The sequence below is a fragment of the Chelonia mydas genome, chromosome 3 (assembly GCF_015237465.2).
Source record: "Chelonia mydas isolate rCheMyd1 chromosome 3, rCheMyd1.pri.v2, whole genome shotgun sequence".
Taxonomy (NCBI): Eukaryota; Metazoa; Chordata; order Testudines; family Cheloniidae; genus Chelonia; species Chelonia mydas.
Window position 1 is genome coordinate 9527169 of NC_057851.1, and position 26999 is coordinate 9554167.

At 50.2% G+C, this 26999-nt stretch overlaps 1 protein-coding gene across 5 annotated transcripts in view; it reads right to left on the bottom strand.

Moving 5' to 3' along the window:
- Positions 1 to 13846, bottom strand: part of CTSB (cathepsin B) — a 28215-nt gene extending 14369 nt beyond the window's left edge. The window contains exon 1 of one of the 5 annotated variants that reach the window (XM_007068928.4): positions 13665 to 13846. The gene's annotated coding sequence lies outside the window, so the exon portion shown is untranslated. Of the gene's footprint in view, positions 1 to 7028; positions 12264 to 12467; positions 12703 to 13664 lie in introns of those variants that run through there. The other 4 variants (XM_043542116.1, XM_043542118.1, XM_043542117.1 and 1 more) reach the window with 4 other exon arrangements.
- Positions 13847 to 26999: the final 13153 nt, after the last annotated feature.

Below are 26999 nucleotides of genomic sequence, written 5' to 3' on the forward strand. Positions count from 1 at the left end.
GATGCCAGCTATTGTTAGGCAGAGCCTGTCACGTGATTATAAGCAGGGTAATGACACACACTGCAAGTGAGCAGAGAAGGATATTGTAGGGAGGGGGCTGTGCTGCTTTGTTAGACTCACAGTACCGCACTGGTTGCCAAAAGGATCACATGCAGAGACCTCCAGAATTGCACCAATTCATTCCTCTTCCCTGCCAACAACTTAAATAAAACTCAGTGCAAAGCTATTCGTTTGTGTTATATAATGCCAAAGGATCTTTGTGAAAGGACCGTCCTGTTTTCAAGGCAAATTAGTTTATGGGAACTACCCCCCCTCTCCTGAACTTCAATCCCAAACTGCAGCCCAAAGTGCTCATGGCAAATCAGTAGGTGGCACTCTCCCCTTTGAATCAGTGCCCAAGCAGGATGGGTAAGAATGCACTGTACTGCTGGAGATGGCCTTTGCGTCCTGACATTCTGTCATTATGGCCCTGCCCACCCTAGGGAATTTTAGCAGCAGCAGGAATCTTTTGCTAAAACCCCTAGCACAGGCAGGGCTCACAGGCCTTCTCATGAGAGATGGGGGGGTCAACCTCTGTATCTTGGGACTAAGAGCTGGGTCTTTTAGCATGGGCAACAGAAGCTCATGCTTTAAGACTACCAATCCAGAGGCACAGCGTTACACTGACCAGTGGACATAGTGATCAAACCTCACGTTGTGGATGGAGCAGACAAAAGGTAAAATTTTCAAGTTTGCTTTTGAAGATTTAGTTACATTCATGCAACTTTTCCAATACAGAGAAGAACCCAGAAGCGCCACGGCTTGGGCCGTGGGTTTAAATGGCTTAAACAGAACAAAAATATTCTCCATTGCTAAGAGGAAGAGTACAATGAAGACACAAGTGACCTGTACCTTCTCTTTATGGCCTTTTGGTACAACAGGACTTCTGCAAAGCCCCATTCTGAACTCCACCCCAGGGCAGTTAGTGGCTATCGATTCAGTTATGCTTGAGGTCCTAAGAGAATGCATACCAACTACTCCCCCATGCATCCACCCTTCAGGATGGGAAAGGGAGCCAAAGGTGTCAAACCTATGAAGTGACTTCTAACATGGTAAGCACCAGTACTTTGCTGAAACACACAGTGCCTGACTTGAGGTCCAGTGTGGTCAGGGGAAATACTCCATCTTCAAATGGGCTTTGAACCAGGCTTTAGAGTCTCAGTTATGCTGGGCCAGAATCCCCATGTGCCGAGCTGTATTTAAACCTGTTCGGCAAACCCTGTTCCTGGCCCAAGGAAAAAAAACCTCAAGCCACGTGAGCGCCGTTTTAATAAGGGATGAAGAGTCCGCCAAGCGTAGTTCCCCATCTGCTATAGGCTAGTTTCCCATCCCAAACACGCAGCAGATTATCCCAGCGTGAACAAGCTTCAAGCCCTGTAACTATACACAGCCCTGCACAGACGACAATCAGAAAGCTCTTTGGGGCAAGGACTAAGCGTAAGGGTGCGTCTACCCTGCAATCACATCCCCACAGTTAGCCCGTGTCAGCCGACTTGGACTCATGGGGCTCAGGCTTTGCGGCTGTTTACCTGCCATGTAGACATTTGGGATCAGGTTGCAGCTCGGTTGGACCCTCCCACCTCACGGGGTCCCCAGCCGCAAGTCCAAACGTCTACACTGGCATTCAACGGCCCCTTAGCCCGAGCCAGTTGGCCTGGGCCAGCTGCAAGTTTTTAATAGTGGCCTGCCAAGTATCCAGTGCCAGTAGCTTTAGTGGTGCTGATGGAGTCCTTTATGCAGAGATCAGTTCAACTGAAGGGCACTCACTGACCGCCGGCTACCTCCTCCCACTCAGAGCTAAGTTTCCAGAGCACATCTCTGAGTGATCTTTACTGCTAATGTCATTCTGGCCATTTCCAGAGTTTACATGTACTTTTTTCTCTGAGAGGGGAAACCACAAGAACTCCCCTGGAAGAAAAGTTTCTGACCTTGTAAATGTTATTTATTTTTAACCTAACCCTTCTTATATCAGCTCTTTCAGTGGGACGCAACTTGAACTCCAGACTCTGTTTCACAGAGAAGTTAGTAGTTTCAGACACTGCCCCCAGATCCCCTTCTAGTTTATGGTTTAGTCACAGTTTCCTGTATGGTTAAGATTTCTCTCCCCTGTTGCTGTGTGAGAAGACCTACACAAATAGGGGAAGCTGGCTAACATGGCTGGAGGGGGATGGATTGTGAAACTGACAATACACAAAATACTGTCAAATGCACAAATACTGACAAGAGAAAAAAAGATTCTGTTTTCCTCTAGTCACACTTGGGAGTTACTTGGAGGAATATTTCAAACACAAGTGTGATTTTTAAACTGTAAACATCCTCTAATTACCCATGGCAACCTGATAAACACATAGGCTAGCCTTACTGGTCCTACCCAATGCCCAGAAAGGAGTCATTCATATTATTGAGCAATCCTCATCCTCCCCTTTTAGATTATGCTGCAGGGGAGGGAAGTGCAGGAATTCTATACCCAACCATAGCTCCCAGTAGCCATTAAAGGTGCAACACTTGCTTAATTACATCCCCTGGCACCTCCCAGAGAGCCTCCTTATACAAAGAGAGTCAAGCCACTGATAGTTACAGGTGGATACTTTGGCCAAATCTTTCATAGATTTCTTAGACGCTATTTCCCAAACAAACTACAGAGCCCACCGATGCCAACTATAACAAGCACAATGCCAAAAGAAAAGATATGGGGCCAAAAGAAACCTGATGAGGTTCAATAAGGATAAGTGCAGGGTCCTGCACTTAGGACGGAAGAACCCAATGCACAGCTACAGACTAGGGACCGAATGGCTAGGCAGCAGTTCTGCGGAAAAGGACCTAGGGGTTACAGTGGACGAGAAGCTGGATATGAGTTAACAGTGTGCCCTTGTAGCCAAGAAGGCCAATGGCATTTTGGGATGTATAAGTAGGGGCATAGCGAGCAGATCGAGGGACGTGATTGTTCCCCTCTATTCGACATTGGTGAGGCCTCATCTGGAGTACTGTGTCCAGTTTTGGGCCCCACACTACAAGAAGGATGTGGATAAATTGGAGAGAGTCCAGCGAAGGGCAACAAAAATGATTAGGGGTCTGGAACATATGACTTATGAAGAGAGGCTGAGGGAACTGGGATTGTTTAGTCTGCAGAAGAGAAGAATGAGGGGGGATTTGATAGCTGCTTTCAACTACCTGAGAGGTGGTTCCAGAGAGGATGGTTCTAGATTATTCTCAGTGGTAGAAGAGGACAGGACAAGGAGTAATGGTCTCAAGTTGCAGTGGGGGAGGTTTAGGTTGGATATTAGGAAAAACTTTTTCACTAGGAGGGTGGTGAAACACTGGAATGCGTTACCTAGGGAGGTGGTAGAATCTCCTTCCTTGCAAGTTTTTAAGGTCAGGCTTGACAAAGCCTTGGCTGGGATGATTTGATTGGGGATTGGTCCTGCTTTGAGCAGGGGGTTGGACTAGATGACCTCCTGAGGTCCCTTCCAACCCTGATATTCTATGATTGCCTCATCTACACTGCACTTTTCAGATCCCTTTCTCTACTTCATCTGCCTCTTCCTTCCATCACTCCAGCCCACAGAGGTAGAGTTCGCCATTGTATAACAACCATACTATCCCTTAGCTATTGCATTCAGCATCACTCGCTAGTGAGAGACACAGGGCTCATTTCTACCCACCTCCACTCACAGTTGGGCAAGGGGGTTCAGAAGGCACCGAGAAGAAGCTGCCTCACATGCTAGATCAGCTGCCACTGCCAACAGAATGGATAAGCATTTCACTGCTTTTATTTTAGCAGAAACATTCAGCAAGCCAGCAATGTCATTAGGTTTCAGAGTCAACAGCTGGGCTGAAAACAGGCACACCAAGGGCTCAATTCACTAATACCCTGTGCCTCAAGTAATCATTTATGTCAGTGGAAAACAAGCATACATAACTCACTATCAAGTCGTTCTACACTCACTCACCACTGACGTAAGCGGCTAGGCCACACAGGGGAATGCTGAATCAGACCTCGAGCGGCTGCAGAGCCAAGTGAGCCACCACTGCACTGAGTCAAATCCCAATGGCTTTTTTCACAGCCACAGGGCTAGAATCTTAAATATAATAATAAATTCTGCAGAACTGTAGTCTTCTATGATGGGTCAGAGGAAACATCCAGCAGACTGCTCTAGCTCAGAGACAACGCGTTTAACAGTCTTCTTGGGAGGCAGCATTTAGACAGGTTATCATTTCAGATGTAGGCTACCAGACGATCCTGCAGCACCAGAACTGAAGTATGTAGCACCATCCTATGGAAGAACTGCTGGACCAGGCAAACTTTTGCCAAATTCTTAGTTGAGGCATGCATCTGATGAAGTGGGTTTTAGCCCACAAAAGCTTATGCTCCAATAAATTTGTTAGTCTAAGGTGCCACTAGTACTCCTTGTTCTTTTAGTTGAGAGAGGCCAGATTTTCCCAGGGCTCAGACAGCATAACTTGGACCAGAGTTTCAAGAGCTCCACTCCCACTTTAGGCACTTAAATGAAGTGACCACATTTTCAAGTGCGGATCATCCACCATCTCCCAAGGGTGCAGAGCTCTTTGGAAAAATCTGGCCCCAAGAGCCCTAAGCATGCGTGTTAGCCTAAAACTCGGTTCTAATCTAATATTCCCTCTGCAGTCTTGAGCAGGTCACTGAACTGCTACTGCAAGAGGAGGATGCACGTACTTTCCTACCTCAGAAAGATCAGAATACGTAATTGGCATTTGTCCGGCATTTAAGATATAAAAGCGCTTTGTAAATTGCAGGGTTTTGTTTTTAGACAGTGGGGCAACTGGTGAGACTCAAAGACAGCTCTACAGAGTTTCAGTATTAGTTGACAGCACTTTGTTTGTACAAAATCTGAGACAGAAGGTTGTGAATTCGTATCAGATTCGGCAATCTGAGACACTGAGGTAGAGACCGTTGCTCTCCAGTGAGCCAGAACCAAATTGAAAACAAATACACGCTCTCTGCATTTGAGTTCGGTCCGCAGCCAGAGAGATGTATAGCTTTTAAGCAGCCTGATTCTTCTATGGTATTTGTTCAGCAAAGCAATTCAGTACTTAAAAAAAACAACATGCAACGAGACCGCCAAGTGTATCAGTGAGTGAGTCTGGCAGAACAAGCTGCTGCTAAGTTTCTCACAAGAAACAAAAAGCTGAATGTTTGCTGACATCTTCCTGCCTGCTTTCGACCCGCTAGCCTGGGGCATAAAGATTCTGAAGAGGCTTTAAGTCTGGTTCAAGGTGAGAGGCAAAGCAGCAAACAGGACTCAGCTAAGCACCAGTTTCTGTGCCCAGTTCCCCCACCCTGGGTGCAGCTGGATTACACACTGAAGTGACTGGCTAATATTCTGTCGTGCTCCCACCACTTCTTCTCGCCACACGGTTTTCTTTTTTAGTTGCACTTGATCAGTTTCTCTTTAATCAGCTGGTATCACACTCTGAAGAGTACGAAATTCAGAGACTGGAAGGGTTTCTCCCTTAGATGAAGGATTGCTGGTGTCCCAAGCACAGTGCTATTGAGACTTGCCCTATACAATGCTCAGGACTAGACTGTTCTACAAATACTTACCATATATACCCGTTCGTTAACCCGTTTGTTTATAAGCCAACTCCCCAAGATGGATAGGTAAAAATGGCAAAAACTGTATGGCCCTTTCATAAGCTGACCCTGTATTGCAGGGGTCGGCAAACTTTGGCTCCCGGCCCGTCAGGGTAAGCTGCTAGCGGGCCGGGACATTTTGTTTACCTGGAGCATCTGCAGGCACGGAGCCCCGCAGCTCCCATTGGCTGGGAACAGCAGACTGTGGCCAGTGGGAGCTGCGGGGCTCCGTGCCTGCAGATGCTCCAGGTAAACAAAATGTCCCGGCCCGCTAGCAGCTTACCCTGACGGGCCGGGAGCCAAAGTTTGCCGACCCCTGATCTACAATGACAATGTATTAGATATTCAATTCAATAGAAATAGTTGACTTTTGGTGTAGACCTATTGATAAGCCATATCCCACTCTTTGATGCTTCACTTTTTTTACCAAAAAAAATCTCGGCTTATGAACGAGTATACTTCTTGGCATGGTTTCAGTGTGTTATCTCCATATTTACAGATAGGGAAAATGAGGCACAGAGCAGGTAAGTAACTTCAACAGACTCCAATGCAGACAGGGTCAAGTCAAGTTAAAACCCCAACAGAGAACCTTCTGCACTAGAATCAGTCCTATAATTGACTGAACCATCTTTAATCAAGCAGAGCACCTCTGCAGAGGTCATGCTTTGTACAAGTGAACAGCTAAAGTAGGCTGCAGCCAACTTTTATGCAATCTGCGGATGCTCCTAGCTCAGGCCAAATGCAAGTGGAAGCAGAATCCACGTGAGGTTTTACAAACACAGGTCTCATGGCAGCATTGGGTTTTTGCTGCAAGTTTCTTTGTAACAAAACAGTGTGGGAAGAACGTGATTGACGGGCTGTTCAACCACTTGCAAGTCTCTGTGCAACTGCATATGTCCCAGCTCTTGACCCACAAGAGCAACACATGGGGAGGGTGGAGGGGAAGAGAGACAGATCTCGGATAAAAGCATCGAGAGTGCCTATGTCACATTTGAAAATGGGGGTTAAACATCTAAGTCATATTTGAAAATGGGATTTAGACTCCCAAGGGCTGGTCTACACTATGTGGGGAGGGGAAGGCAGGGGGAGAGAAATCGATCTAAGTTATGCAACTTCAGCTACGTGAACAACTCAGCGGAAGTCAGACTAGCAGCCGTGTTAGTCTGTATTTGCAAAAAGGAGGACGTGTGGCACCTTAGAGACTAACCAATTTATTTGAGCATAAGCTTTCGTGAGCTACAGCTCACTTCATTGGATGCATCCGATGAAAGGAGCTGTAGCTCACGAAAGCTTATGCTCAAATAAATTGGTTAGTCTCTAAGGTGCCACAAGTACTCCTTTTCTTGTAGCTGAAGTCGACATACTTAGATCTACTTACCACGACATCTTCACTGCGGTGAGTCGGCGTGAGACGCTCTCCCGTCGATTCCCCTTGCGCTTCTCATTGAGGTGGAGTACCGTAGTCGACGCTAGCGCAATCGATTTATCGCGACTATACTAGACATGATAAATCGACCCCTGCTGGATCGATCACTGCCCATCCATCTGGCCGGTAGTGTAGACAAGCCCTATGTCTTGGTGCTTCTGAACAATGTACCCATTGTCTTAAGATGGCAAGCTCTACAGGAGATGCTCCCTGCTTTACTATATAGCATCTAGCACAATGCTCTCTGCTTTACTAGCTCTATGAACTCCTATAATATGCATATAGGAGAGTTCCTCCATAGATTTAAATTGTCTAGCTCATCTGATAGCAAAGGTAACCTTTACAATGGAGAACAATACTCTGATGTCTGATTCTGCAAGGGAGTCAAAGTATAATGCGGAGTTGAGAATTTCACCACTTGGCTTGAAGGGGGCAAAGTGATAATCTCACATTAGGACACAATTAGGGCCCAGTGGGATCCAGAGATTTAAAAACCCAGGAACTCTGCAGACTCTGGGGAAGTTCCCCCAGTTCTCTCATCCTTGGTCACAAGTTTAATGCGAGCCAGAAGCCTCCAAAGGGGTTATTTCACTTCCAGCTGTGTTAAGGACACTTCAGACATGTGATCAATGGTTTCAGTTCATTTCATACCGTCCAATTTGAAATCCAGAAGCCTCTAGGAAGCTGGTCTTTTGAAAACGGGAACAGATACTTGGACTCAGAAACTAGCCTTCAGCTCGTGAGACTAGCCCTGTAGTGCTTCCCACTCACCTAACCATATTTCAACTATTTCCCCAACTGACAAGCAGATTTGGAAGGTGCAGACAGATCCATGTCTATTTCCCTTAACTAGCCAGTGGAAATGAGAGATCCAACGCAGGCAGCCTGTTGTGCTGGTGCGATTTAGAAGACTGAAGAATGCATCTGTCCCTCCTCTACTGCTGTACCACTCTGATGAGACATACCTCTACCTCCCACAAAAGCAATCACTGCAAGACCCAGTCAAAAATGAACCCCGTTCTCATCTGGATCGGTTATCACAGCAGCACTAGATGCTGGAGTTTTAGCAACTATACACTCACAAGCCAATAGCCAGAAAGCTTTTCCACATCATAGAGGGGAGCGGTTGGAGCAGAAACTGGACACCATGGCTCCCACGTTCTCTCTCTGCCTCTGACCTGGTGAAGTCACCTCAGTGCTTCAGTTTACCCATCTGTAAGCGGCCGCAATACTCTACCTCACAAAGGCTTAACACTTTTATATCCTTGAGCAAGAGGTGGAGACAAATCATTTCAATGTCTGAGCTGTAATAAACCAGAAAGGTTGGTCTACCATTGTATGTATACAATAACTTGAAAATAAAGTCTGGCGTCTCCCTGTAACTACTTCATTTATTGCAGATACACAAACCTGAACTTTGTCCCTCAGTCAAGGCTGTTGCATTAGCTGCTCATGTTTTGCACATGACACTAAAGCCATGATAAAGCAAGCATATACTCAAAGTAATATTGCTTTGCTTGATGAACTGCCAGCTTAACTTGATAACTCATACGGTTATAAAGCAGCTACCAGACTCGATGTATTGTATCTATTACTGCATTATCACCAAAGGTTAACTGTTTTAAACACACATCAGCCATATCTCCCCATTATTCTTTGTGAAACACAATCTGTTATGGAGGCTAGAAAGTTGGCAAAATACTCTATCCTTGCAAAACCGGATGCCACTCACAGATCTTGTCTAAACAGAGTGAGACTGATGTTAAAAAGCTGCTTCTCTTTAAAATTAACCCTTGTGAATGAAATCAAGCTCTGTAGGAACCAAATTAAAACCCAGATTCTTACCCAAGACCTAGATTCCAGTAGAACAGACTGTAAAGCTTACAGAAGAACTGCTATTAAAGACTCATGCAGCAACTCACAGCTACTTGAAGCGATGTGCTTTAGGTAAGAATGGAGACTGGCCCTTTCCAGTCTGTTGATTACTGACATCTTGGGGGCAGCTTAAGAAAACCTGAACACTGAAGCATGTGACTCTAGAAATTCCACCCTGCTGCAGCATTTAGGTTAGTCTCGTAAACCACTGTTAACCAGAACTATCTTCAGGTTATAGCCAGGGTCCCAGATGCTTGGTAACACTGGAAGTCCGCCTACCTTCCCTGCTCCCCCTCAAGAATTAACTAGTTTCAAAGCAAGTTCAGCTAAACTGGTTTCATCAGCAGTTGGAGCCTTGGCCTAGAAGAGGCTTCCATGTGGTCTGAACAGTTTCCATAGAACCAGTTACAAAATCATTAGCTGACCCAGTCCTTAGGCTGCATCTACACTGCAGATTGCTGCAGATACAGCCAAGTCAAGCAGGCGTGATCTTTGACAGCCACAGCTGGGCTAGCAAAAGCCCCCAGTGTTAGACACAGCTATACCAGTACATCCGTGTCCACTCCAGAAGCAGGTCGCCAGTAATGCTATACCAGTATTCCTATATCAGTGAAGCACTAACATGATTTAGCTTTAAAAACCAACTGGCATTTTTGGCAAAGTTAGCCTGGAGTAGCCCAGTCTCATGCGTTCAACAGCACTTCAGGCCAAAGCTGTGCAATAAGTTCCTCATGTTTTGGGTGCACCAGTCCTCAGATATGCTGCAGTACTGATTTGTTCTCCATAGTCAGTTTGGGACTGCATGAGGCAGTCCCTGCCCCAAGGATCCTTCTTAGCAGCTCCTATGTTAGGCAATCAATTCTGAAATGCCTTCACAATCTAAAAACATACCACGCAGTCAGGGGTTAACACTCCCTTTCCTCATGAGGCCTTGTCTGCATTAGGGGATAGCTGGATTAGCGCCACAGTGGGGGTAACCTGTGTGGTGCAACACATCTACATGCACTAGGGGGTCTGCACCCGGGTAATTACACCAGTGACTGAAGCTTTCATATGGACATTGCCTCAGCTTATCCAGCCGGATTCCTGCTGAAGGGTGGGACCAACATCAGGAGCAGATAAACGGTACAAGAGCTACCTTCGGGCACGTCCCATTGGCTGCAGAAAGCTTGTGTTTGATCATTCTTCGAGCATAAGGCAGCAGCCACCGTTTTTATCCTGTGCACAGATGGGAGCAGTGCAAAAGCTATGGGCATGTAAAGGTAATGAACCACAGTGTGTGTGCAGGGGAGGAGGGTGGCGGGAAGGAAGGAGAGGGAGGAGCTGTCCCTGTGCGGCTCCCCTGCTGAGTGAAACTCTTAAAACCAAGGTGACAAAACATCCAGCATGAGGTTAAAAACAGGCAAGTCAGAAAAGGTGAACAGCCAAACCAGGAGAAACATACATCTCCAAGAGTGGCGGTCTCCAAACTGGGATCGGATTTTACTGCACCGGACTGGAAAGTGGACTTCAGACCTCCTGTACAGCCAGCGCTGATATTTACCAATGGGGGAGGCAGCCAATTCAATCAGGGAGGTAGACTTGGATAAGGGGCAAGGAGCACAAGATAAAGCGATCACAAACAAGAGGGGACTTCGGTCTGGAGAAGCACCCTCCTCAGCTAGGACAGAGCCCCACCATGCAGAATCAGGGCCCATGTTCAGCGGTCACAGGAATCACCTGACTCAGTACTCATTACAAAAGGACAACCCTACATTTTAGTTCTAACACCAGTTGGTTGTATTTATAAGTAAGGAGTTTGGCCAGTGTCAACTGCTGGTGTTCACAAAACTCATCAGATAATACCGGCCTCAAGGAGCTACATCTATTAGTAAAAAAACACTTTTGCAGGTAACTGCTAAAGATTTTCAGGACTAGCACTAGAGGTGATTCATTGCTAGAGCTTCACAGTGGAAGTTCTTCCTCCTCCTCCTCCCGGTTTTGTATTTAGTTTCTTTATTGATCTTCCCACCACCTTGCTGCCAAAACACAATATTCGTAACAGATGGCCCTAACTTAAGTCCATTTATTAAAAACACCACAGATTCCGCTCTTTGCAGTTCCTCTTCCGCAAACTTAGAGGGATCAAACCCCCTCCCTGCCTCAGCCACACTTTATTCACATGGCCCCGGTCCCCATCAGAGTGCCTTACAAACATTAGTTAACCTTCACATCACCCTGTAAGCTAGGGAAGTTTTATGCCCATTTTAGTAGTGGGGCACAGAGGCATGGAGGCTAAGATCCCTAAAGGTGTTGAGGTGTCGAACTCCCATTGAAATCAATGGCAGTTAGCTTAAATACCTTTGAAGATGTTGGCCAGAGATTAAAGGCTTGATCTTCCGAGGTGCTCAACACCTCAAGTTCCTACTGAACTCAATAAGAGCGATGGCTGCTCAGTAATTCTGAAAAGCAGGCTCAAAGTGACATGCCCACGGTCACACCAGAAGTTCCCAGCAGAAAAAAGGATTAAACCCACATCTGCAGAATTCCAGTTCGCTGCCTCAACCACAAGAGCAACTTTCCTCCCCGCGTACTGACTGTTTATCCATGCACTGCACTAGGGGTCTCAAACACGTGGCCAAACACAGGCACCCGCTCCTCCGCCTACCTCCCAGCGCTGAGGACTTTCGGGGGGGGGGGGGGGGGAGGAGGGTGAAGGAGCGGGGACAAGCCTTAGGGGAGAAGATGGAGAAGAGGTGGGGCTGGGGTGGGGATTTGGGGAAGGGGTTGGAATGGGGGCAGGGCAGGGGCGGGGCCTCATGAGGGGATGGAGTGGAGGCAGGGCCGGAGGCAGAGGGGGGCTTTAACTGAAGTAATTCTAAAAGTAAATGCATGTTTTGTCATTTGACTGAGGTGCATTACTGAGTGTTTATATTTTATTAAAGCCCCTCTTCGCATTAGTTTTAAAAAAGTTAATTTGACTTTTAATAGCATACGCTATTACTCTTCGTTTTTTTCATTTTTGACTATACTTTCGTACCGCTGTACGTAAAGGTTTCAGTGACGTGGCCCTCGGGCCAATATACTAGGGCCCATGTGGCCCTTGTGGTGATCTGAGTTTGAGATCCCTGCACTACACCGTAGATATTACCAACAATAACACAGGGTGCAGAATTTCTGCAAAACCCCAGCATTAGCAGAGATCTTACTGCGGCCCAGAACTGTAGCTGCATAGCAACTGTACACTCCTCATCCCCTCCAGACAAGGATCAAGACACTTAAATTCTGCAGTTCCCGGGTCGAATCTACAGAATCTCTCTTTTTGCTGACAGCTGCACCTAAAGAAAAAAAAGATGCAACAGGCCAACACAGAATTCACAAGGGGAATGGCCTCCCCAGAAGCAAGATCACTCATTTGGGGCTCCCTAGAAGCCCTGACTTGTTCACACATTCTCAGAGATACCCGGTTGCACGTTCACTGCCACCGATCAAGCCTGTGGCTAGAAAGTCACCTCCTGTAAACACCACAACACGGACCTTGGCTATGCCTCAGCACACAGAAGGCAGCTCAGCGCCAGCAAAGGGAAATGGCTGTCAATGTCAGATGCAAGCTCCGGAGCAGAGGGGCTACCCCAGGTCTGCAGTCACTACCCAGCCACCAGCAGGAATCTGGACTCACAGATCAGAAGCCGGAAGGGGAAGAGGCAGTAGCAGACGCGGTGTGTTCATGGGGTACAATGTCCATTTGCTAATACAGACACCTCTGAGAGGCTAGACCTGTGCCCTTGCGGGGAAGATTAAACAGGGCAAGAAAATCCCCTGCTTTACATTTCCTGGCACTTCAAGATGGTTGCACAATTTGAGCCAACTCCCCCCAGTCTCCTTGCTTCCCTTACCCACCCGGGAAAGGACAGTCCCCTGCTCGGGGACAGCCCTTACCCATCCCCCTGCACCTTCCAAACATGCTCCTCCCCACTCCCAGCCCCCAACAGCTCTCTGTGGCATGGGACAACAGCCAACCATCCCTCCCTCCACATCCTCCAGCACCCCCCATCCTGCATCCCTGGCTTCCCCTCACCACCACCCCCCAGAAATCCTATCCACAGCCTGCATGGGAATCCCTGCAAAACCTCCCTCAACGAGCTGCCCCGGCTCCTACCCCCCATGCCAAACTGCCCCCTCCCCCATGTGTCCTGCCCCAGCTGTCCCTCCCCCAGCCCCATACAAACTGTCCCTCCCTCATCCATCCTGCCCCAGCTCTTCTCCCCCCCCCGACAAACTGCCCCCTCCCCCATCCATCCTGCCCCAGCTCTTGCCCCCCAGGCCCCAGACAAACAGCCCCCTCCCCCCTGCCCCAGCTCTTGCCCCCAGGCCCCAGACAAACAGCCCCCTCCCCCCTCCGTCCTGCCCCAGCTCTCCCTCCCCCAGCCCCATACAAACTGCCCCCTCCCCCATCCATCCTGCCCCAGCTCTTCTCCCCCAGGCCCCAGACAAACTGCCCCCTCCCTCACCCGTCCTACCCCAGCTCTCCTTCCCCCAGGCCCCAGACAAACTGCCCCCTCCCTCGCCCGTCCTGCCCCAGATCATCCCCCCAGGCCCCAGACAAACTGCCCCCTCCCCCGCCCGTCCTGCCCCAGATCATCCCCCCAGGCCCCAGACAAACCGCCCCCTCCCCCGCCCCCGCCCCAGCCCCAGCTCCCCCTCTCCCCGGCACAGCGGCCGCCCCACACTTACCCGAGGAACCCCTCGCTCCGCCGGCCCCTGCGCGCAAGCGCCGCACCCCGCGGCGCCTCCCTCTTTATCTGGCGGCGGCCCCCGCCCGGCGCTGACTCACCCCACGTGTCCCCCCCGGGGCGGCCCGCAACAGCAGCGCCTGACCCTGCTCAGGCGTCACGTGACTGCGCCCCCCCCCGCGTCATATGACTGCGTTGGGCGGCCACCCTGTGACGGCACTCTCCCGCCCCTCGCCGCGGCGCGTGCCGCCCTGGGGCTGGGGGGAGCGGGCCTTTCCCAGGTGCCTCACCCCGGCCTGGCATCTAGGGGATCCTGCACCCCTGCTGGCAGCACAGCCCCAGCTCCCAGCGTCCCTTCTGGGGCCCGCAAAGCCCCCTCCCCCCTTCTCCAGGCATCGCAAAGATGCATCCCTGCCGAGCCGCCCCCCTTCTCCGGGCATTGCAAGGCTGCACCCCTGCCGAGCCGCCCCCCTTCTCCGGGCATTGCAAGGCTGCATCCCTGCCGAGCCGCCCCCTTTCTCCGGGCATTGCAAGGATGCATCCCTGCCGAGCCGCCCCCCTTCTCCGGGCATTGCAAGGCTGCACCCCTGCCGAGCCGCCCCCCTTCTCCGGGCATTGCAAGGCTGCACCCCTGCCGAGCCGCCCCCCTTCTCCGGGCATTGCAAGGCTGCATCCCTGCCGAGCCGCCCCCTTTCTCCGGGCATTGCAAGGATGCATCCCTGCCGAGCCGCCCCCCTTCTCCGGGCATTGCAAGGATGCATCCCTGCCGAGCCGCCCCCCTTCTCCGGGCATTGCAAGGCTGCACCCCTGCCGAGCCGCCCCCCTTCTCCGGGCATTGCAAGGCTGCACCCCTGCCGAGCCGCCCCCCTTCTCCGGGCATTGCAAGGCTGCATCCCTGCCGAGCCGCCCCCTTTCTCCGGGCATTGCAAGGATGCATCCCTGCCGAGCCGCCCCCCTTCTCCGGGCATTGCAAAGATGCATCCCTGCCGAGCCGCCCCCCTTCTCCGGGCATTGCAAGGATGCACCCCTGCCGAGCCGCCCCCCTCCCCTGCCAGGCATTGCGAGGATGCATCCCTGCCGAGCCACCCCCTTTCTCCGGGCATTGCCAGGATGCATCCCTGCCGAGCCGCCCCCCTTCTCCGGGCATTGCCAGGATGCATCCCTGCCGAGCCGCCCCCCTTCTCCGGGCATTGCACGGATGCATCTCTGCCGAGCCGCCCCCCTTCTCCGGGCATTGCAAGGATGCATCCCTGCAGAGCCACCCCCTTTCTCCGGGCATTGCCAGGATGCATCCCTGCCGAGCCGCCCCCCTTCTCCGGGCATTGCACGGATGCATCTCTGCCGAGCCGCCCCCCTTCTCCGGGCATTGCAAGGATACATCCCTGCCGAGCCATGCCCCCCTCCCCTGCCAGGCATTGCAAGGATGCATCTCTGCAAAAAGCCCCCCTTCTCCAGGCATTGCAAGGATGCATCAGGGCCTGGACCAAATTCATTTGCTGTGCTGGGCAAAAGTCCCCGTTTATTTTTGCAGCCATTGGTCCTAGCAACAGCCTATATCCCATGCCCCCCCAGAGCCCTGTCCCTATGTTTATATGCCCTGAAATAGCACTATAGAACATTCATGCGATCATAACAGTCACAAGTGGAAAAGACTGATCAGGTCGTTTGGTTTATTGCCAAAGTGCACTGGTGGATTGTGCAGGAATGGGAGGACCTTAGGAAAAATGACACCCTGGGCAAACTTGTATTTTAGTGCCCCTGGCTCCTGTGGGCACAGCACCAATCCATTGCCCCTTGCTCTGTGGGTACCCCTCCATTGTCTCTGGCCCTGGTGGGCTCCCCAGGCTTCTCCCTCCCTTTGCCCCAATCACTGGACTGTACCCCATTTGGCCGTAACCCCTGCACTCCCCTCCTGCACACCTAACCCCTGCCCCCTCCTGCACCCCTAACCCCTGCTCTGTGCCCTCTTTGCCCGAACCCTTGCACTCCCCTCCTGTGCCCCAGCCTCTGCCCCCTCCTGCGCCCCAGCCCTGCACCCCACTCCGGCACCCATGTGGGGAAACTGACTGCGTAGAACTGATCAATGAAATTGGTTTTAATTGTTCACTTTACTAATATAACTTCATAAGCAAAGTTTTATGAATGAAACAACATTCATTCATAAAACCGGTTACCCCAATAACTGGCTAATTGAGTTCCACTTTCAATCCAATTGCTGCTTAAAGCACTGAAACTTACACTGTTTCAACATTGTAACTTCTGCTCACAGTTTGCCATTCCTTACACTTGTCCATATTTTAACTCAAACTCCATTTTAAAATGCTCCCTCCATTTTGTGAAAGCTTGCTGCAACCTTCATTTTTGCAAATCCCTGCTGTAATCTTATTAGTTTAGTTTAGATGTGTGAATGAGGTTTGTATGGGTGATGGAATCAGCCTGCAGCCCCGGCCTGTCCTTTTGAAATAAAGTGTAAACACCCAACGGCTGAAGATACAGACAACAGCCCTGACAAAGCAAGAGGAGTCCACCCTCAAAAGAAAAGAACAAAAGTACAATTGAAGAAACATCAAAGCCAGGTCCCAGGCTGAAGTCATGTCTGCAATTGACGGGTGATCAGTCAGACCGAACCCAGAGGCAGCGTGACACAGCAAGACCGATAGACTCTGGATTCAGACTCAACCCTACAAAAAGGATGGGGGAGGTGGAAGACTTTGGAGGGTAACGTGCTGCCAACATGGAAGGGCATCGGTGCATGCCCAACAGAGACCCAGCTCTTCCTTGTGCCCGGCTTTCCTGGCCAGTTAGCTGCCACAGGCTACGAACCCAAGCCACAAACTCAAGCAGCTGTAGAACATTTGATGTGTGTGTGTGTGTGTGTGTGTACATAGGTATTAAATATTAGTTCTTGGTCATAAATCAAATTGTGTTATAATAAACGTGACAACTTGTCTTGTCCCCTGAAACGATCCTGTGTGGTTTTCTCTGCATAACACCTGGATCCTAGAGGGCTGTGCGGGGTGGGGGAGTGAGGAGCAACCTCAGGGCTCCCTGCATCCACATCACTTTCCCCACCTAGGCTATGTAAGGGGAGGGCAGGACCGGAGAACAGCCGCTCCTGATGCTCACCTCACAGCACAGCCCAGGTGGGGAAAGGGACCTGGATGCAGGGAGCCCTGGCGTTGCTCCTTGCTCCCGCCCTCACAGCCCCATACAGGGACGTGGAGGAACATTGGGGGAGGGGGGGAAAACAAGCAGTATCTATGCGTCACTGCTCGTGCCCTGCCTCAGGCAGGAAGAAGCAGGGAGAAATCTGCCCCCCCCCCGACACACACACACACACACACACACACACACACACACACACACACACACACACACACACACACACACACACACACACACACACACACACACACACACACACACACACACACACGGCGCTGACCTGGCAGCTGGAAGCAGTTTCTCACACAACTGGCAGCATACACCTCTGCGCTGCTGCATGGTGCCCCCTGATCACGGCACCCTGGGTGGTCGTCTGGGTGGCCCACCCCTAAGGCTGCCCAATGTGTAGGATGCGGTATTAGGGGCTGGCTCAGATACTCAAATGGATTTAGGCACCTAAATACTTTGGAGGATCTGGGCCTGTGCTTGTCTCTTTCATCAACAGAAGCTGGGCCAATAAAAAATATTACCTCGCCCCCCCTTGTCTCTCTAAGCAAGGATGTCACTTTTGAAACTAACATTTTTAACTCAACTTTTTTTAGTTATTAAAAAAGGTAATTATGTGTATAGGTACATGTGTTAGAAACACCCAGAAAAGAGAAGCAATCTATACATGTAAAACAATCAAAGTCGGTCTTCTAAATGTATATATCTCACTTTAAAATTCTACACACACCAGGCAGAATGCAGGGTCTGATGAAGTGGGAGAAAAGGGGCCCATGAAGAAAACCAGCTAGACGATTGCTTATCTGGTGTGGACAAAGCAACAGGAATCCTGCCAGATACAAAACTCAGTAACAGCTGTTTGCTCATAACTGATATTTATCTCGTATGTTTGTTTTCCCTCACAGTCTTGTTTACAAATATTTGTAATTGTGTTATATTAATGGTGTGGTTTTTAAAGTGTTACTATTATTAATTTTTGGCTTGGCAGGGAAGAGGGGGTAGTGGGGACTCTGCCTTTAAGCACAGGAAGATTGAGGGGGTGTAGGAGGCAAGGATGTATCAGCATATGTACAGTACATGTGATTATAGCATAACCGGCAAAGTTGGGGCCAGAGGAGTGGAAGACATAATGGAGCATACAGACCTAGAAAAAGTTGGGGGGAGGTTAGCTGCTCAGTAGCAAATGATGTCCTGGCCTTTGAGGGCTGAGCTTCCCAGAGAGAGAGTCTGGACAGGACACTGTGAAGCTCTTGTTGCTATGCACAGCCAGTTTGAACCAGACATGGAATAAAGCAGAGCTCTTGCAAGTATCTTAAGCACTGTACAGTAACTCCCCACTTAACGTCCTCTCACTTAACATTGTTTCGATCTTACGTCCCTGCTCCGCTACAGAACATGCTCGTTTAAAGTTGTGCAATGCTCTGTTATAACGTCATTTGGGGGCCTGCTTTGTCCATGGTTGGCAGCCCCTCTATCAGCTCCCCTACCCCCCCCCCCATCGCCTCCAGCCCGCCAGCGGACCCCACGGATCGGCACCTTCCCCCTGCTCCCCCCGCCTCCTGCCCACGGCAATCAGCTGGTTTGCAGTGTTCAGGACGCGGGGGGGAGGGGAAGGAGCGAGGACGTGGTGCGCAAGGTCCCCCCCCCCGCCTCCTGAATGCTGCAAACCAGCTGATTGCCGTGGGCAGGAGGCGGGGGGAGCAGGGGGAAGGCGCCGATCCGTGGGCTCCGCTGGCGGGTGAGAGGTGCTGGGGGGGGGGTGGGGGGGGGGCGTAGGAGAGCTGATAGGGGGCTGCCAGCCTGTTTAATACCTATATTAAATTGCTTGTTTAAAATTGTTTACAATGTATATAATGCCTTTTGTCTGGCAAAAAAAAATTTCCCTGGACTCTAACCCGCCCATTTACATTAATTCTTATGGGGAAATTGGATTCGCTTCACATCGTTTCGCTTAAGGTCGCATTTTTCAGGAACAGAACGACAATGTTAAGTGCGGAGTTCCTGTATAATGGCTGACCACCACCACCGGGGTCACTGGTCTCGTACGTCAGAACACCTGGGCTCTCTTCCCAGCTGTGCCACTGAGCTGCTATATAATTGTGGACAAGTCGTGCAGGTCAAAAGTGGGCACTGGTTCAGGATGCCTCAGCTTTGAGACCTCTGGGTTTGCTTTTAAGAACCACTGAGCATCCCAATCTCCAGCTGAAGTCAGGGGGAGCTGTGGGGGCTCAGTGTCTCTAAACTGCAGCCCCCACATATTTTCAACTTGGACAGCCACACGCAGTGACTCTTTTGAAGTGTTGGATTTTGGTGTTGAAACAGGGGCGTCCAAACGCAGCAGAACCATGACATTTTGGCCTTAGCCTTTCGGTGCCGCAGTTACCCCCTCTTTAAAGTTGGGACAGTAATACTCCCATTCCTCACCGGGATCTTGGGAGGCTGAATTTCTTCATGTTTGTGAGGTGCTCAGATACAACAGTGATGAGTGCTGTAGAAAACAGAGGGACCTCCTGGAGCCCATTGGAAACAAGTCTCCTTAACGCACAACACTGATTCATCTCCACGGCAGGACTATTCTGTGCACTGTGGACCCCTCTGCCGTGCACTAGAAGTTCCCCTAGGGCACTTTGTGCTGCCTGCTTTGAAACGGGAGCAGATCAAAGCGCACCAGGGAACTTCCAGCGTGCAGCAGGCTAGTGTGAGATAGACACCCCAGCTTGCCATGCACTAACTGTTCATCTAGACAAGCCACAAAGCCTCATGATCCTGCAATTTGTACGGCACCGGCAGACCCGCTCTTCCTGCTGATTTCAGTGGGGTTCTGGGTGGGTCCACGTAGCTGCCTGTGTAGACAGGTTGCAGGATCAGGGCTTATCGTGGGCCTTGCTGACACATTAAATGCAAGAACTTGATCCCAAGGCAAAAATGCAGTGATTACCGCAGCCCCAAAGCAGTGGGCTAACGCAGTTCAGCACCGAAGGAAGAGCGGACTAGTGGCTCGGGTACGAGCCTGAGACTTGGAAAACCCAGATTCAATTCCCTGCTCTACCACGAGCTCCCACTGTGATTTGGGTATGTCTACACTGCAGTTGGGAGGGGAGTGACTGCAGCATGTAGACATATTCCCTAGCAAGCTTGGACATTAGTAGCAATGAACCTGCTTAAGGACAGGCTACATGAGCCCACCCAGGAAGATCTGTGCTTCACTAGGGTGTGGCAAGAATTAACACATTAAGTGATTGTGCAGCATTCAAATACTATGGCAATGTGGGCTACACAAGTACCTTAGACAGGTCATAATCTGTCTCTCATTTATCTGCATCTTGCAAAACTGTCACGGACATTTTCCAGCCTTGGCGAAACACCTCCCTGTCTAGTCCCATGCTGATTAACACCAACATTAACAGTAATTATCATTTAAACACCTGCCAACACAAAGTGTCCTCACCATGGGCAACGGAAAAGGAGAATTTTGCAAGTCTGTTAATCTGTCTGGTGATCCAGCACTATAATAACTTCACAGGGGCCTAGTTATCCCAGTGCAGTGCTGGGAAATCCCGAGTTCAAGTCCTGCCTCTGATGCTGACTTTGGCCAAGTCACCCTGCCTCAGTTTCTCTGTCTGTAAAATGAGGGAAATACCTTCTTGAGGGAATTGATTAGGTAATGCATGGAAAACTCTATATAAGTGCTAAGTATTGTTACTGGAGCCCATGCTGCCCCTGTACCTTTAAGAAACTAGCCAATGATGTAATATTTCCTACGGGACAATGGCTAAAGCCTCAGAATTTGGGCTTGCCCAGTAACAGCCACCGTATTATTGACTAACTAACCCCTGCTGTCCAGTCAGAAAATCAGCTTCTCTGCACAAGCTGAGCAACAGGTAGAAAGTGGAAGCTACAAAATCCAGCTAGGATTTGGGGAAATTTTGGATTTTGCAGAAAAGAGAAAGCGTGCTGAGCAAGCAGGCAGGAGAGGGACAGAGACGCTTCCTGTCTGAGGAGAGACCTGAGAAGAAGAATCTGAGCTGTGCCTATCACTGTAGTAGACAGGTGCCAAGCGGGACCCCCCCTTTGGGGAAATTTGGGGACCCCTTCATAATTCAGGAAGCTGATCAGCTGCCTTTGTCCCTGATTTGCTGCGTACAGGGAACTTTGGCCGGGCAGCTCTCTGGTGACACTCACATGATTCAGTGAAGTTGGCTATTTTACGAGAAGATGAATGAGGAACCGATGACCGAAGCAAGAATCTGTTCCAACAAGCATGGATGGGAAAAGAGCAGCTAAGCGTTTGGCTCTGGCTTCAGATCAGCAGAAGGGCAGGGAGGGCAAAGCTCTGGTGGTCAAAAATACCAGTCGTGTATTGTGGTGACGTTCACCATGGCATCACCATCTTTTCCTCTGTTTTAATACAAGCGCCAGCTCCGGGGTGGGAAGGGGGCAGGAGGAAAGCACTCAGTGATGCGCTAACCTTGTTACTTCAGTGGCCTCTGTACCGCATGGTCTCCTGGGATCTCCTCTTGGGGCCGCTCACAGCAGCGACTTCCCTGCATCATCTCAGCCCAGAGCTCTCCGATATCCTCAGCAACAGAAGGCACCACTTCACTCTCCACCAGCCGCTGGGCTCAGCCCGAGATCAGCATGCATTCGCCAGGCCCTCCTTACCGCACGGGGCAGGGCCAGGGCCCCTTGTCTCTGATGGTCTCTACAGGCGAGGGCAGATTGTACCTGTACAAAGTGGTGCTACCTAGGGCAGAAGGTGGCACAAGGTCCCCCTGCATTCTTCTGTTAGAAGGCAAGGTTTGCCCCCTGAAGAAGAAAGTGAGGGTCTGGCCCACAAGCCCTGCAGATAGCCTGAGATATCTCGGGGATCCACAAGGCCAGCTGTGTGGAGGCTCTGTGCTTCCACAGTAGCTCTGGCCTCCTTTGGCTCCCACTCCATTACCTCAAAGAGGGGCTCATCGGGAGATCTGAAAGTGCTTTCCAAAGGAGGGCAGCTGCATTATTCCCATTTTACAGATGGGGAAACTGAGGCACAGAGCAGTGATGTGACTTGCCCCACATCACCCAGCAGGCTAGTGGCCAAGCTGGGAATAGAACCAGGTCTCTTGAGTTCCAGACCAGTGTCCTGTCCACTAGCCCACACAGTCTCTACTCCGTAGGTACAAGGGGGTGCTGGAAATGATACTGCCTCTGGAAACTGAGGCCCATTTCTAATTACTATTATAATTACCCTCATGCACTTCAGACAGTCTGTGCAGCTATGAAATCACAGTCTCTCTTTTCCTACCAGCTCTTTCTGTGTGCACAGGCAGCTTCCATTTTGTCCTTCCAGTCACTGCAGCCCTGTCACAGAGGAGACACACCCCTTGTGCCCGCTCCTGGAGATTTACTTTTGTTCTTTCTTTCCTGGCTGTTTTCCTGACTCTGAAATAAAAGGAAATCAAACTGAAAGCAGATGCTTTGCTCTGTGTGGGTGGAAAAATACAACAGTTGGCAATGCAAATTCTTTATAGGAATAACATTCAAGGTCACACTCCTGCAGTCTGATCTGCTCAGGTAAACCGCTACACCTGTGCAGAGCATCACCAAAGTCCATGGGTTTCCATGCAGGTACAAATGTGGATCAGTTGTGGAATCAGGGCCTCAGCTTGCTTCAGTTAGGCTCTTTTCCATCAATGATGGTATTTTCTCTCTTTTCCACAAAAGCTCTTTTTAGTACCTTTGCATCATTCATTGTACCAGATGGGGGATCTTTTTGGTCCATCCAATCTAATTTTCCTTGCAGGCTACTCCCCTTCTCTGGAGCATCTCAGACTTAGAGCCAATGCAATCAGCCACTCCACGTCTGAGCTGTACAAAAGTCCATGAGCCAAATTCTCTTCTCAGCTCAGCTGGCGCAACCCCAAGGACGGGAGAAGGGCTGCGTCCGTGCAGCTGCGAGCAACATTTGGCCCCCTCTGGTTTGAAAAATAACTTTAAAGCCTCAAAGTCCAAACTGTTATTTTCTCCTCCGGGGCAGAAACCTTTCAGCCCTTTCTTGCTTTTGTAGTATTGACAAGGGCCATCTCCACAGCACTGTCCAAAGTTGCTCGGCGGTTATTGGTACAACTTCACTCTGGAGCAGATGCCCAAGAAATAACTTAAGGGCAGATTTTGCCACCCTTCAGATATAGTCTGTGCCTAATGTGTGTGTGGAGGGGTGGGGGGAGGTGTTACAAGGGGTGGCACAGAATAATCAACTCAGTCCTTATAGCAAGAATTCCACTGTCAGCAGAAGAAAGGGAAAGCAAATGTGTTCTGTGACTGAACCAAATTAGACAGGCTAATGGTACGGTCTTATTGTCACTGTTTGACATATTTAATCAGTCCATCCAAGACCTGGCTGATCCATAGCTGAAAGAACGACAGGTGGCAAGCACTGAACCCACGTTCCACTGAATATGAAACCCTGTTCCATATAGGCACGGATTGGAAATAGCTTCTGGAAGGTAAATTCCCTCATTTCTCATTCCCTGGGAAATTAAAAGCAAAAAATGTACGTTATAAGTTTCTGCTCTCTCTATGCAGTCGTGTGTCTGAAACAGGTGGGTATTTGTTATGTGCATTCACACGCTGTGATGTCAACTTTAGAGGCTGACCCTGTAATGCCAACAGACCCCAGTTGCCGGGATCGAACCTGGGACCTCTCTGGACCTTAGTGCATGAGCTTCTACTGCGTGAGCTAAAAGCCAACTTGCTGTTAGCTAAGGCTGTAGACCAGACTTATTAATTGCTCGCTGAATGGTCTTGGTGCCACTAGATGGGACACAGCACCACACCCAGAAGGTCTGTGGGTTACAGCCGCACAGAGGAAGCTTCCTGTTCCAGGTCATATGCAGTGAGAGACACCACGAGCGCCATCCATGCCCTTATCTGCCAGGATCCTCTCCTGAAGTCCTACGTGTGCTTGCTCAGAGCTAGATCCATCAATGGGAGCCTGTCATTTTTCTTCAGCGGGCATTGGATCAGGCCTTCTGATACGGCACTGACAGCACACTGTAAATACACGGACAGGCAGCCAGGTTAGCTGGATTCTCAGGGCTTGGCTTGGCTTAGTGAGCATTGTGGCCAGCGGAGACCGGCTTCAAGTTACTTCTAAGTACAAGTTGCCTGGGCAACGGAACTGACGTCCCTAAGCCAGGAAATGGAGCGCCCTGTCTGTTTCCAAACGGGGACGCCTTCTTTCTTCCAGTGCTACGAAGTGCAGTGATCCGGGGAGCATGTTGTTAACTTAACAGACAGCACGTGTCTCAGGTTGCGCAGGATAGGAGAGAACAGATCTGCTGAGCCTGGCCATACACTCCAAAGGGGCCTCTGCCATATATTCTCAAAGGGGCTCCCCGGTCTTCTGTAGGAGTCCTCGGCTTTTCAAAGGGACTAACAAATTATCCAGCGGGGACCATGCATCGCGCAGTGGAGACCCTGCTTCTTGAGACTCCATCAACCAGTGGGTGTGGGGCCCTGCAGATGTAGTCAGTCTGGACCATGCTCCACTTTTCTCCCTCTCTGAGACCTGCTCTCCCTGGCGGCCTTCCTTCCACTGCTCGATGTGCTCTGAGCTCCCTTACTGTACTGTTTCTGCTCCCGCCTTCTCTTCTCGGACACCAGGTCTTGCCATGGTCACCAGTGATCTCCACCTGGCCAAACTCCGGGGCTCGTCGGATGGCCCCTTCTTCCTCTGATCTCCTCCCTCCTGGAGCTTTCCTGGTTCTGCCTCTTTTCATTCTTCTCTATCCTCTCCAGCTGTTCCTTCAGTGGCTGCTCATCCTCTTCTCTCCTGCTGGCATCTCCCCTGGGCCGTCTTCTCTCTTTCCTCTCTGGGTCACCTCATCTGCTCTCAGGACTTCAGCTGTCATCTCCGCAGTGCGAATCCCAGATCTGCTCCTCCAACCCCAGCTTGTTCCTTCTCCCACCTCTGACTGTCTCCATGGCATCAAGCCATGGATGCCCTGCTACCAGATTGAACTCAACGGGGCAAAGCCAGGACCTCTCCTCTGCACTCTCCAGCCCTCCCTTCTCCATCACTGCTGACAACAGCTCTCCCCTCCCACTCCCCCATCACCTGTCCCTGGGGTCTCCTCTCTCTCTTTCTCCCTCCAGAGCAGGTTGGTGCCTCTGTCCTTCCCTCCCCATTGCTCTGGCTGAAAGTGCTGTCCCCAATGTGAAAACAACAAGGAGTCCTTGTGGCACCTTAGAGACTAACAAATTTATTTGGGCATAAGCTTTCATGGGCTAGAACCCACTTCATCAGATGCATGGAGTGGAAAATACAGTAGCAGGTATATATATACACAGTACATGAAAAGATGGGAGTTGCCTTACCAAGTGGGGGGTCAGTCTAATGAGACAATTCAATTAACAGTAGAATACAAAGGGAGGAAAAATCACTTTTGTAGTGGTAATGAGGGTGGCCCATTTCAAACAGTTGACAAGAAGGTGTGAGTAACAGTAGGGAGAAATTAGTATGGTAAAATTAGTTTTTGTAATGACCCATTCACTCCCAGTCTTTATTCAGGCCTAATTTGATGTTGTCCAGCTTGCAAATTAATTCCAGTTCTGCAGTTTCACGTTGGAGTGTGTTTCTGAAGTTTTTTTGTTGAAGAATTGCCACTTTTAAGTCTGTTATTGAGTGACCAGGGAGGTTGAAGTGTTCTCCGACTGGTTTTTGGTCATTATAACCCTTGATGTCCATCCCCTCCACTCTGGCTTCCCAGACACCTACCTCACTCCCCTGTAGAGTGTCCAAAATGCTGCTGCTGACTCCCTCGTCCCCCTCACCACATCCCGCCCACCAGGACCCTTCACTGGCTTCCCTTCTCTGCTCTCGGCCTTGCCAGCTCCCTCTCTTGCTCTCCTCACTCCATCTACGCTGCATTCCCACCACAGACGGGACCTCCGAGGCCTATGTGACTCAAAAAATGGTAGGGACTTGGCCTGAAATGTGCCCCCCAACCAAGCCACCCTCTACCCAGTCCGCTTTGTATCCTTCTCCCACTCCAGTCTCATCTTTCCCCTTGCCGCTGTTTCCTTTGGGGACAATCCCCAACTCCCGCATCCAGGAGCTGCAGTGCCTCCCTCTAATGAAAGCATGCTCCTTCCACAAAGCCGACACCTTGCTCTGACATCCCCCTCACAGTGCCACCCACGCTCGATTTGGCCCAGATCCTCAAAGGCATTGAAGTGCCTAACTCCCATCCATGTCCCTGGGAGTTAGGCCCTCAGCAACCTTTGAGGATCTCCCTTGCTGTTGCCCATGAGAGTTAGATGCCTAAATACCTCTGGGGATCTGGGCCTCTGCGTCTGGCATGTTTCTGTATGTCGGCGTTAGACTGTACAATCCTTGGGGCAGAGACTCAGGGCCTGATCTTAGTCCCACGGACACCAGCTTTACGCCACTGACTTGTACTCCTGATTTACACCCGTGTAAGAGGAAAATCAGGTCCTGTGCCTTAGCAGAGAATAGCGACGATAATTTGCTGAGCCCGAGATGCAGTTCAGTCAAAAGCATGGTTCACCTTCTCTCTGGCCCCCACCTTCCCATTCACAGAGCCTGCTGATTCAACTTCCAGTTGTGTAGTAGATGCTGTGGCCTGAAATCACTGTCTTTATCTCTGCACTTGTGGTTAAAAGCTCTTCTCCTCTTGCTCCATCACAGTCAGCCCCTGCTCAGGTGACAAAGTTGTGTAACAAAAGCCATATGCTAACATGAGAAAACAACACAAAAGCAGAAAGTTCGCTGCTGTGGTTAAAAATAGAACCTCAGGCCAGCGCTGGAAGAGCAAATCAAGTGAGAAGAGGAAACGAAAGACAGATGCAGGGATGTCAGCAGACACAGGGAAGGGTGAGGTAAGAATGTTCTCGCCTGTCCGTGCTCTGAGTTAGGTGAGTGACAAACAGAAACTAACTCCTGCTCCTGTCCCTTGATCCTTTTACTCTGCCAGGAACTGCTTGCCAAATATTTTCCAACCATAAAGCACTGTCCATCCAAGCATTAATGCCCTGTCCCTTTAAAAAGGTGGGCAAGGCTCCACCCTCCGTGGGATACCCCAGGCAGGTTTCATGGACTATCCAGAAGGTTCTTTTTTTTTTGTAAGTGACATTGATAGAGGTGAAAATGAATGAGAAA